General features: G+C 35.9%; 2 pseudogenes; both read right to left on the bottom strand.

Moving 5' to 3' along the window:
* Positions 1–103: 103 nt before the first annotated feature.
* On the bottom strand, positions 104–1,344 carry LOC113774403 (annotated as a pseudogene).
* A 4,261-nt stretch (positions 1,345–5,605) lies between these two features.
* Positions 5,606–10,088, bottom strand: LOC113774402 (annotated as a pseudogene).
* Positions 10,089–13,014: the final 2,926 nt, after the last annotated feature.

Below are 13,014 nucleotides of genomic sequence, written 5' to 3'. Positions count from 1 at the left end.
AATGAGTTTACATATGATGCATATCTGAAGGTGCTAACTTTCAGTTTTACTGGGGTACCAAATGAGTTTTCAATTTGCCTTTTCAACTGGTACTAGGTGGCAGATTTAAGAGTTTGAAAAACAAATCTGAAATACAAAGCTTCCACTAAAAGTTAGGAGTACTTCTTAGTCATCCATCTGCTCTATTTCTAAAGCAATAGAGCTACACAGCGTTGCTGTTGACTCATCAGAAGAGCTAATATTACTGCTTCCTTGCATGGATATGGGTGAATCCGGAGGGTAAAACAACGGTCTGTGGGGCAACTTTAGGCCACTAAGATCACCTTCAAGCATTTCTAAGACTTCTCGCATTGAAGGACGATCCTTAGGTGTCATTTGTGTGCACCATAATGCAATCAAAATCAATCTTCTACTAATTGATTTTTCTTCTTCAGTTGCATGATCTCGAATTTCCAATTCCTCCCCTCGATCAAATTTATTGTATATCCAGGACGGGAAGTATATTTGACTTGAATGTTCTACATGTCCATTACCATTTCTTCTCCTTCCTGCCATCTCCATTAGCAACATTCCATAGCTGCAAACGTCTGCCTTGTCTGAGACTCTTCAAATATTTTTGTAGAACAATTCCGGAGCCATGTAACCTAATGTTCCTCTGACAACTGTAAGACTTGAAACACTCTTTTGCATCGAGTAAAGTTTTGCGAGTCCAAAGTCTGCAACTTTTGGAACAAAATTCTCATCAAGTAAGATGTTATGCGGCTTAATATCAAAATGCAGAATTTGCATATTGCACCCCTGATGCAAGTATTCAATCCCACGAGCAACTCCTTTTGCAATCTCACAAGTTTGCTTCCAACTCAATGGATGACCATTTTGACTATTTGAGAAAATTAACTTATCCAGAGAGCCATTCGGCATGTAATCATATACTAGGGCATGTTTCGAGGGAGCAACACAAAATCCTACCAACCGAACCACGTTCACATGGTGAATTTGTCCAATAGTTGTGACTTCATTAATGAATTCTTGCCCATCAGCTTTTGATTTGTTCAGCATCTTGACAGCAACTACATCTCCACTCCGCATTTTTCCTTTGTAAACCAAACCATAGCCTCCTTCACCTAATTTCTCCTTAAAGTTGTTGGTCATTGCCCTTATGTGTTTGTATGAATACCTAATGGGTATAAGGCCGTTGTTTGTTTGTAGGAAATCTTCTATTGTATCATACCTCGATAAATGCCTCCGATGACACCTATAAAGGCGAAAAGCACACAAGAGGGCAATGCCAATGACACTTTTTGCTGCAATGAGCAGAACTGAAATAGAAGAAGAAAGCAACATTTATCAGTGATTTACTCTGTATCATACACCCAATAGTGAGATATCAACTATAAATCAAATGCCTTACCAAAAAATTTGACAGCAAAACCCACGCTAGCTGCTTATTACAAAAATTCAAAGGATTATTAAGGAAAAATTGAAACGGAAAGGATGAGACTGACTGAAAAAATCATTTCTCACTTCCAAACTTGACATGATTGTAGAGTGGTGCTACCAGAAGACCTGCATTGTCCAGGAACAAAGATCAAGATTAATGTCCAACTGCATGCTTGAAATTCAACTTTTAAATTATGGTTCGAAGACTCGGCCGAGACCGAGACGTCTCGGCCGAGTCGTCTCCGTCTCGGCTTAGCCCGAGACGAGACCGCGACGAAACATTTCTGAGATACGTGACAGGCCGAGACATCACCGTGAAGGGTTGAAACGGTCGAGTCACACCGAGTCATCCCGAGTCAACTGGAATTTTTATTATTTTTACTAATTTTTAATTATTTTTAATTATCATATTTTTACAATTTTTAGAATATTAAATATTTCAAAAATTCACGTCTCGTCGAGACCGTGACCGATATGCCGAGATCGATGTGGAACGGTCCAAGCCGCGACCGGGACCGCGACTTTGAACCATGCTTTTAATAGAGCTTCAAATGCTTGAAGAAAAAATTCAATGCACATTAATCAATTGTACAAGTATCAAATCGAGAGGAGAATCTTAGAGATCCAAAATTTACACCTTCACAATCTAAATCAACACAGTCAATGCATTTATCAAGTGCACTATGACAGTAAGACTTGGATAAAGTGAGAAAGCTAGAGAAGTTTGGATTTGGATTTTGAGATCAACAGCAGAACTACAATACTCAGCCTACAAATATACCACTCCATTTCTTAACTTAAAATCTTTCAAGATACGGTAACTTGTCATTAAATTCCCAAAAACATAGTTTCATTCAGTAGAATTTAATACTTTCTAAGAGATCATCGTAACCAATTATCAATCGCCGAAATGGGCAACCTTCAGCCTTTTTTTTTCTTTTTTGAGGGAACCCAATCTAAACTTGACTGCTTGTGTCATTTTTCTTATTTCCAGTCTATTCTTTTTGTTGAAATACACACCATTGTCAATTGAAACAATTCAGATCGCAGGTCCAACTTTGGACTTTTCTTACTTGTAAGGCACACTAATCTAGAATTTAGCACTGAAGTCGTTGCTATTATTATTATTATTATTATTATTATTATTATTATTATTATTATTATTATTGACATAATCAAGTTGTTATTCTTTGTTATTTTTTTGGGTCAACTCCTTTTGTTGTTATTTTTGTATTTAAAAAAAAAAAAGAAAATTGTCCCCCTATTACCTCCATTTGTTTTGTTAGGTAAGGTATTCATTTTATTGATATAGCAAAAACAGAGCTTATTATGAGAAGTAGCAAAAGGCCAAACCAGCAACACCGTCCAAAGTACACTAATTACAAACAACACCCGTCCAACAGCCGCCCAAGGTCACCAACTAAACAAGCAGAATACTCATGGTAAGAATGTAAGATCAAAATTCCATGCTATACTTTGTTAGTTTAATCTTCTTCCAAGAAGCTACCACTGCTCTAACCTCAGTGCTGATGGGCTGCAACATGATAGGAGTAGCTTTTCTTCCTTAGTGAAAATTCTCTTGTATTTCTCTTCCCATATATGATAGGCACAAAATGCAAGAGACGACCTGACTATTTAATCAAGAAAATTTTTCTAACACAATAATAAAATCTGAGCCAAGACGGTTTAATATTCAAAGCATATGCTCCTCTGTATGGCAAATTCGAACTCTGCACACTTCTCTCCAAATATTTGCAGCATAAGTGTAATACTCATGACCACGTTAACTTTATTTCATGGGTTAATTAGTGAAGGTTATATAATCTTGGAGGTTTATGTGATTAAGTTTAGAAGTTGGGGGACTAATTAATAATTTGAGCAAGTTTTTATATTGGAAGAATTTTGAGTTGGACCTCACTTTACTCTTTCGAACCCTTCCTACTATTTCTCTCCAAAATATCTCTTTAGCCCTTCTCCTGATCAAGGTGAAAGCTTCGCAAATCAAAGAGTTAAAACAAATGAGATGCTTGGTTTTTTTTTTTTTTAAGTGTAAGTTAGGTGTAAGTGTTAGTCCTCCCTAATACCATCCAATCCATCTCTCCTCTCAAGTAGTTGGATTTTCATTTTTAACTTCTTTAATAGGCCTTTTGCCTATTTGTCATTTTGTTGGCTAATTTAGTGGAACTATGTGGTGATTTTAGAAATTTTGCGAGGAAATGGTCAGTTGATGAAATACTATAATTTTTGTCTGAGCTTATTTTATACTTGGCCTCTTAATCAAAAGTGAGAAGGGAAAACGAACGAAAATCTTGAAGTTTGGATGAATTCTTATCAGTAGTTTGAGATGGTGGCTTTAAATTATTGAATATGCAAGTCCTAGAGTCTGGAGCTCGGTGCTGGGCTCAATCCAGTGTCAGGCCGGTTCGTTCCTAATTCCCATTTCTTCATTTCCCTGTTTTTGGTCCGAAAATATTTCTTGTGCTCTTGTTAGTAATTGAAATGTTGATAATTTGCTCCATTATTAAGAATTAGAAATTAAATTAGGCTCTCGCTTTCATGGGTACTGATTCATTTTCACTAAGATAAGTAGTTTTAGTACTCTCTAATGAATAAAACAGTTTTGAATGCCTATGTTAATATGAAATTCAGCACGAATAGAGATACTTATAATTCCTTTGACTCATGAACTAATATGATAAGAATGTATATAAGTATTTATGGAATCTGGATGCCACATCTGTTTCGCACTTTGAGCTCGTGATTTCTTGTTGACTGTCATTAAAACTAATTAGTTCTATATTTTTGTCTGTCTGACCTACCTAGCGGGACAATGGTGCCTTCAAGCCAAGAAGTGCTTGCCTAGCTGCAAGGTAGCAAAATGTCACAATCAAAAGGTACTTAGTGAGGGCAACAACTGCTTAATGTCCTTTGTTCCTAAGACATTTGTTTTAGGAGTACTCCTACACCCTTTCATTTGCAAGCCTAATATGTCATCTCTTTCTCTAAGATCAAAACTTTTAAAAATGTTGTATTCGTGCAACACATATCAAGAAAGCTTGTCAGAACAACTGAAGTTTAGATCCTTTTAGAACAGTTTATCATTACAACACAAGTAGCTTCCTATCCCCAACAACTCCAGTTTCTTCTCCAAAGCTTAGGCACAATGACTGACTTTTTGTAATCAAATCATATGAACACTGAGACAATAATAGTAGCAATCAATAACAGTTAACCTATCCATAATTCAAAAGAAGGTGCCAATGGTTGTTACTTAGGCCCTGTTTGATAATCTCATTCAGTACTGAAATTTAATGGATTCAGATATTAACATGTTCAAACGCGTTTAATAACAAAAAATTGAACATTTGAATTAATTAATGACACTGAATTTTCTAAGCAAAATTTGCTCCTAAAATTAAGTGATAAGCTATTCACTTATCACTGAATATGATAATACTCAAATGTACTAGATTTAATACTTAACAATTTAATAATTTAATAAATTCAAATTTTAGTTTTCAGACTTCAATTTTATCAAACGCACCCTTAATGTCGTAATGCTTCTTAAGAACTTGAATTCTTCAACACAAGACAAAACCTCAACTTAAATAACTGAACCATAAAGAGGGAACACTAGTTCTCTTTCTTCGTAAGTATTTGAAAAGTATATCAGCTAGACCGTGGAGTATTCGCCTTCAATTACTCAGGCAGGCGGTATCCAGGAAATGTCATATTCTGCACGTTGATGAAAAGGAACTGACATGTTTCGAAGGAAAAATCCAAGGATAAAGAAAAAGGCCTATAGGCTACGTTAAACTAACAATTTGACTAGTAACAGCAACACTACTAGAAAAGATTGATCTTATGAATTTGGAGGAAATATTTAGATATACTCCCCGCTGTTTTAGATAACATAATAGTTTAAGAAAAAAAAATATGTATTGGAGCTCAATTGTAGAAATTATTAAGTTAAACTCAAAGATTGATACCGGTATTACTATTATATATGAAGCTTATATCAAGGTGCTACCCTTCAGTTTATTGATACCAAACTGATATTTCAGTTTGCCATGTTATCTGGTACTAGGTGGCATATTTAAGAGTTTGAAAGACAAATCCAAATCCACTGGACAAAGATTTCACTGAAAGCACGAGTTCTACTTAGTCATCCATCTGCTCTATTTCTATAGCAATCCATCTGCTCTATTTCTATAGCAACAAAGCTACACAGGGGCGCCATTGACTCGTCAGAAGAACAACTATTACTGCTTCTTTGCATGGATATGGGTGAATCTGGAGGGTAAAACGACGGTTTAGGAGGCAACTTTAGGTCACTAGCATCACCTTCAAGCATATCTAAGACTTCTCTCATTGAAGGACGATCTTCAGGTGTCATTTGTATGCACCACAATGCAATCAAAATCAATTTTCGTGTCATTGTCTTTTCTTCTTCAGTTGCATGATCTCCGATTTCCATTTCCTCCACTTGATCGAATTTGTCATATATCCATGAAAGGAAGTATATTTGACTTGAATGCTCAGCGTGCGCATCCACATTTCTCCTCCTTCCTGCCATCTCCATTAGTAACATTCCATAGCTGTAAACAGCTGTCTTGTGTGAGACTCTTCCAATTCTTTTGTAGAACAACTCCGGGGCCATGTAACCTAATGTTCCTCTCACAGCAGTAAGAGTTGCAATACTCTTTTTCATCGGGTAAAGTTTTGCAAGTCCAAAGTCTGAAACTTTTGGAACAAAGTTCTCATCGAGTAAGACGTTATGCGGTTTAATATCAAAATGCAGAATTTGCATATCACACCCCTGATGCAAGTATTCAATGCCACGAGCAATCCCGTTTGCAATCTCACAAACTTGTTTCCAACTCAATGGAGAACTATTTTGACAGTTTGAGAAAATTAACTTATCTAGAGAGTCATTTGGCATGTAATCATACACTAGAGCATGTTTTGAGGCACTAACACAAATCCCACTAACCGAACCACGTTCACATGGTGTATTCTTCCAATAGTTTCAACTTCATTGATGAACTCTTGCCCATTAGCTTTTGACTTGTTCAACATTTTGACAGCAACAGCATCTCCACTGCGCAATTTGCCTTTGTAAACCATACCATAGCCTCCTTCACCTAGTTTTTCTTTAAAATTTTTCGTCATTGTCCTAATTTCTCTATATGAGTACCTGATGGGCATGAGTCTGCTGTTTGTTTGTAGGAAATCTTCTATTGTATCATACCTTGATAAATGCCTCCGATGCCACCTATAAAGCAGGAAAGCTGACAAGATCAAGATGGCAATGCCAAGGACAATTTTTGCTTTAATGGGTAGAACTGAAATCGAAGAAAAGAACAATTATATTTAGCAATGATTGATTTCTAGTATATATATATATATATGTATTATATTTAGCAATAATTGATTTCTAGTATATATATATAGCAATGATTGATTTCTAGTATATATATATGTATATATACGGCCAATGGATAGAGTTATCAACTATAAATCAGATGCCTTACCGAAAAATTTGACAGCAAAACCCACGCCAGCTGCTTATGAAAGAAAAAAGATTATAATCGAAATACTGAATTAGAAAGAATCTGACTGATTAAAGAATGGTTTTTTTTTTTGCATATTAAAGAAATAAGTTTACTCACTTCCGAATGTGTCAACGCCGTGGAGGATTGGACCTACATCGCCCAAGGAGAAAAGACAAAGTCAATGTCCAATTGGATGCTTGAAAATGAACTTTTATTAATTACTATTAATTCACCCTCATGTGTTCAAATCACTACGAGAACAAATTCAAATGAGACCCAGAGTGCATTGAATATATGCTGATCTGATAAAGCCAAATGATTATCCTCGATTATCATGTCTAAACTAGATAGAAGGTCTATTCTTCTTTGTCAGCCCCAATTGATAGTAACACGAAAATCAAGTCTAGTAAATGAAAAAAAAAAAAAAAACTCTAGACCTAGATGTGGTCTTTCACGATTCACATTAACCATCCATTCTAGAAATTTTTTCCCTCTTTCCTTGAGGGAGTCCAATCTAGGCTTTTTGTTGTTTTCTCTTTCATTTTTAGGCTTCAGTACCGACCAAAGTCGTTTTTGACAAATTTTTTTCTTCAGTACCTACCAAAGTCACTTTAGAAATGAAGTCCTTGCTCTAAATATATATGTTTTTCCTAGGAACTGTTTGCTACATAAAAACTATTTTTCCTTTTGCCTGTTCCCTCCTAAATTTCTAAGATTAAAAAATTAAGAAACTTTAAAATTCATAAAATTATTTCACTTGGATGGATACACCCTGGGCTTTCGTTTAACATTTTGAAAACTACATTACCAGGGTAATTATGTTTTAGACTTTTAGATAACTTGATAACAATTTTTAATAAAAGGATGAAGTCATAAACATAATTCATTAATTTAATGAAGTCATAATTTAAGTACAAAATCAATACCTTAAGAAGTTTAGTTTACTGGTTAGTGTTTTTCATACATAGAAAAATCGTACTTTAATGAGTTATAAAGAGTTAGTGGTTTCCTTTATATTGTTTATTGATTTCTTGCAATTCAAAATTATGTAAATATTATTATTGTCCCATGTTGGGGTTGAACCTGAAAAAAAAAAAAACAAAATCAATCTCGCTGAGTAAGATGAATCTCCAATAAAAACTAAGAGAATTGTCTTGACTTAAGAACATAAAAATTTTTGAGGTAGGAGTAATAGCACATAACTTCCCCGAATCTACTTTTTAGTCAATATTAGAGCAGGCATAACGACACAGTTATCCGAAAGAAAAGCTTGAAGTTTTGTAGTAGCACAAAATTTCTGTAATCTGCTGCTTAACAATTGCATGTTCTTGAATCAATTTTAAGCCCATATCAGAGTAACCACAACAATGTAACTATAAGGAAGACTGAACCAATCCATATTCTTGTTTTGAATGCACTAGAAGAACCTTAATATATTTGTGTCCGATTGAAAAGTTTTCTGGTGCCTTCACTACAAATCATTAGGGTGATGCATGAGGAGAGGAAAACAATGTGAACATTAATGTATAATTTTTTTTTGAAAAAAAAGTAATGACGAATGATGTATATGATAAAAGAAAGTATGAAATATTTGTGAAAAGTGCTAATTAGCTCAAATATCAAGATCAGCTTTTGGAGAAGTTTTTCTTGGGGAAATTTTGGAAAGGGGAACAGGAAAATTTTAAATTCATGAGAAGGGAATAAGTTTTAGGAAATTTGTAAATGGGTTATTGATTACTATTCTTATATTATGCAAAAAAATTAATGCTGCAGGAAAATCATGAATGTGTACATATGTTATATGCTCACAATTTCAGTATACACACGTACATAAATATCGATTTAAATATACGCTATATATATATATATATATAAAAGAGATGTACATATATATTCATTAAGCATACATTTTTATTCATTAAGATGCAAATTACTCTTTAATAAAATGCACACAGTTATAAGGGTGAATTGGACATCTAATATTAAATTTATTTGCTATTATAATTCACGAATACTAACCCCCATCTTAATTACAAATTCAGGAAAATTACGCTCTTATGACTTCACTACACTAGGGATTCGATTCTCCACCTTCAGTGAGTGCCCGTAGAATCCAACTCGTACTCGAGAGTGAAGGTTTAATCCAGAACTTTTCTAGTTCAACTCTTACTCAGGGGTGAAAACCTAATTTAGAACTTTTCTAGACACCACATACAAGAGTCCAACATGCAATCTCCGATTGGCACTAACAACCCGTTTACCAACTACCCCAAACTCATAGGTTTCTCTCTTTCATAATTAACGAATTCTGAATGCAAACCTTTGCATGTCCAATCTAGACCGCTTTCTTTCCTTCAGGAAAACTCTTTTATTTTTTTTTCCTTTTCCTTTCGAGGTAGACCTATGTAGAATTTAAAGGTCGTTGGTCTTTGTACTAAAGTCATCGTTGTTTTGCTTGTTAGCCCCAGTCGATGGTACACGATACTCTAAGAGCAGTTTGCAAGCTAGAACTCTTTGTTTCTTTTGCCTCTTTCCCTTTTAAATTTTTAAGAGTAAAAGATTAAGAAACTTTCAACTTAATAAACTTACTTCGTATGATAACAAGGGTGATTATAGGCATCGTTGTTTTAATAAACTTAAAGTAATTGAAGTTTTTTCCATTTTTTACGGCATAAAAGTTTGTGTTATTGTGTTAATTTCTTTCACTTAACACTTTACCTTTCAAGGAACCCAATTACCTCTATACTGGTTTGAATAATTCTTATATACAATGTCAAATGAAAATCAGAGATTGGAAAACATAATACACAAGTGGTACATATCAAATGCAGAATGTGTGCCTTCTCAAAAGTTCCATTTCATTATTACAACTTCAATTAAGATTGATCAATCATCCTGCTCTATTTCTAGAGCTGTAGATTCACAAAAAGGTTCAGTTGAATCATCGGAAGAATAGCAACTTCTTCTTTGCACCTGGAAAGGTGAATCGAAAGGATAAAATATTGGCTTGGGAGGCAGTTGGAAACCTGCATCAAGATCACCTTCTAGCGTTGCAAAAACTTCTCTCATTGATGAATGATCAGCAGATGTCATTTGTATTGATGTCCAGTTTTACTTCTGTTGTATTCATTCCACTATTGTAGCATTTGATTATAATAATGTACGGATATAAAAAGGTAAACAATATTTTGTAACCAAAGGCAAAGTGATGCAGTAGCAAAAGCATAAAATTGAACTTGATTACACGAATAGCCCTCATGAGAGAGAACCAATGATCGATACACGATCAAACCCAAAATAAACAAGATTCAATAAGAATCTAAACCTAGGACGCATCCAAAAGGGACAAGATATAAAGTCCGAATAACATAACAAGTGTTAAAATTGATAAATATTGTCAAAAGTCTGATTACGACAGTACTACGGATATGCCTGTTTATATACTATAGACTTGTAACCTATAGAAAATAAAAATAAAACAATAGAAAATGTCCTAATTAAGAATCCTAAATGATTATCAACGAATACGTACAATGGGTTCCTAAAACCAGGGTTTCTCATTCCATGTCACAAAGGATGGAAAAGGTCAAATGAATTGCCGTATAACTGTTGATAGAAGTGTGGATGTTGAGCAAAATTTCATTGTCATCTACATATGTCACATAGTAAATATGTCAAATTAGCGTTTTGATACGTCATGCTCAGCCTTAATTAGTCAAGTCGTTCTTCCTTATATCAAATTTGGGGTCAGGGGGTTATATGTAATTTTACCAACTTTTTATTCTTTTTACACACCACCTAAGTGGAAAACTTTCTAATAGTCTATTGTGATAGTTCCATTGTAAATTCTCATGTTGTATTTTTAGCATAACAAATGATGCACTTCAATTAACTACTTCTCTCCTCTAGTGAGAGCAACTTTCTCTCTCTAACCTGAGAGTTCTCTCTTCCCGCGTGGAAGTTAAAACTTTCCCAAATTTCAAAAACATAATAATATCTATAGTTCACCGATCACTCTAGGTTTTCAAATTGGTATGAAGGTTTGTGCAATCAAAATCATATATCAGAATATGCCTTGCATTATGAGGAATATAAGCTGTCCAGTTGAATCTGGATTGAGCTAGGTGAGTTCGGAGGTTTCGTCCAGTTCGTCCTAGCTCGATCTAGCTCGTTAGAATGAGTGCCTGCCTTAATATAGTAGTTGCAGTTGCGTCGTTGTTATAGATGCAGCTGGAGCTTTCTCGTTAGTTCCGTGTTTGTTTAGTCTCTCCTTGGTTTCTGGTAATCTTTCTTTTAGTTCATTTTCGGCTTTGTTTCTAATCTGTTTGTTGCGATCTTTGATCCTGCCTTTGTTCGTGTTGTTGTTGTCTGTTGTCCTTCTTGTTTTGTTGAGGTTCGCTTGATTTCGTTTCTGCTTCGTTGCTTCTTTTAAGGCTTGTTTTTGTTCTCTTGTGATCTATGTTCGATTGAATCGTAACTCGGTTGCGTTGATTTGCATCGAGTGGTTCTAGTTTCTGTCCTGTTTTCTGTGGCAGGTCTGGTTTAGTAACTGGTAGTGATTCTGTGGGAATCTGGGATTGGAACAAATGGCTGAGGAATTGGAAAAGGTGATGCGGAAGTTTGTATTGTCTGATAGGGAAGTTGGAGGGATTCAGATAGAAGGTGAGGATGTTTTTCAGAGTCTGGAAGAATGTAATCGAAATATTATTGGCAAGGTTTTTGGGGACAAAGTGGCCAATATAGCTGGAATTAGAAGTTTTGCTAGTAATATGTGGATTTTTGCGAAAAATGTGAAGGTGGTGGAAATTGGAATTAATCAGTTTCAGTTCATATTTGACAATATGCAGGATAGGGAGAAGGTATTGGGGGGCAGACCATGGATTTATGATAACCAACCTCTGATATTAGTGCCGTGGAAGGAAGGCATAGAACATAGGGAAGAAGTTTTTACTAAAACATGGATATGGCTGCAAATGTGGAACCTACCTATGCATTGGATCTCTAAGGAGGCGGGAAAGAAGATTGGTAGTGTCTGCGGAATGGTACAGGAAGTCATAGTTCCAAATGGGGGGGGAAAGAAGGAAAACATATCAAGGCTTTGGTAGAAATTGATTTGACCCTTCTCCTGCTAAGGGGAACTACAGTTAAAATAAATGGTGTGGAGAGGTAGATCGAGTTTAAATATGAAAAGTGCCCAGACTTCTGCTATTGCTGTGGGCGTATGGGACACAATGAGAGGAACTGTAAGGATAAAGGAATATATCTGCACAAGGAATCCCAGTATGGAATTTGGTTGAAGGCCAGTGGGCCTAAGAGTCCTCATAAAAGGCAGTCGACATCAGAACGGGCAGCAAGAATGAGAGAGGAGGAGAGGTCTGATCAGTCTGAAAACAGGGGACAGAGACAGTATTTGTTAACTTGGGGGCATGTGGGGGTAGGCGATAGGAAGGAGGGGATGGAAGAGGGGGGTGATCTCATGGCAGGGGCGAAGGATATATCTGGGGATGAGAAGGGAGAAGTGGGGGATTTAGGGCAGACAGAGAGAAAGATGGAAAGGGGTGGGGGCATAAGAGGTAGATCAGAGCAGCAGAGAAAAGGGGATAGGGCAATAGAGGGGGGAGGGAAACAAGGGAGGGAAGAAGAGAGGTATGAAGTGACGGGGGCCAATTTGAGGGGGGCAATGGTACGGGAAGATACTGAAGAGGAGCAGGATATAATGTGGATTGATGGATGTCTGGAAAAGGAGATATCACACAGAAGGGAAGGACACCAGGAAAGCTCAGAAACTGAGGGTATTTTAATTGGAGTCAGCCAAGGGAAGGAAAATAAAGTGGGCAAGTATAAAGGGAACAGGGCGTGAAAAAGATTGGTACAGGAGATGGGGAGGAGGAAGCCTCTCATTGATGGTAATGGGATCACAGAAATGGAAATGGATAAGGGGAAAAGGAAAAATGTGGAAAGGGAAGGTAAGTGTAGGGAAGATAGCAAGAGTGACCATAAGAAATTAAGGAAACTGGTA

Source organism: Coffea eugenioides, chromosome 6, assembly GCF_003713205.1.
Source record: "Coffea eugenioides isolate CCC68of chromosome 6, Ceug_1.0, whole genome shotgun sequence".
In the NCBI taxonomy this organism is placed as follows: Eukaryota; Viridiplantae; Streptophyta; class Magnoliopsida; order Gentianales; family Rubiaceae; genus Coffea; species Coffea eugenioides.
The sequence above is the reverse complement of the archived record's forward strand: the minus strand, read 5'-3'. Positions and strand labels throughout refer to the sequence as shown.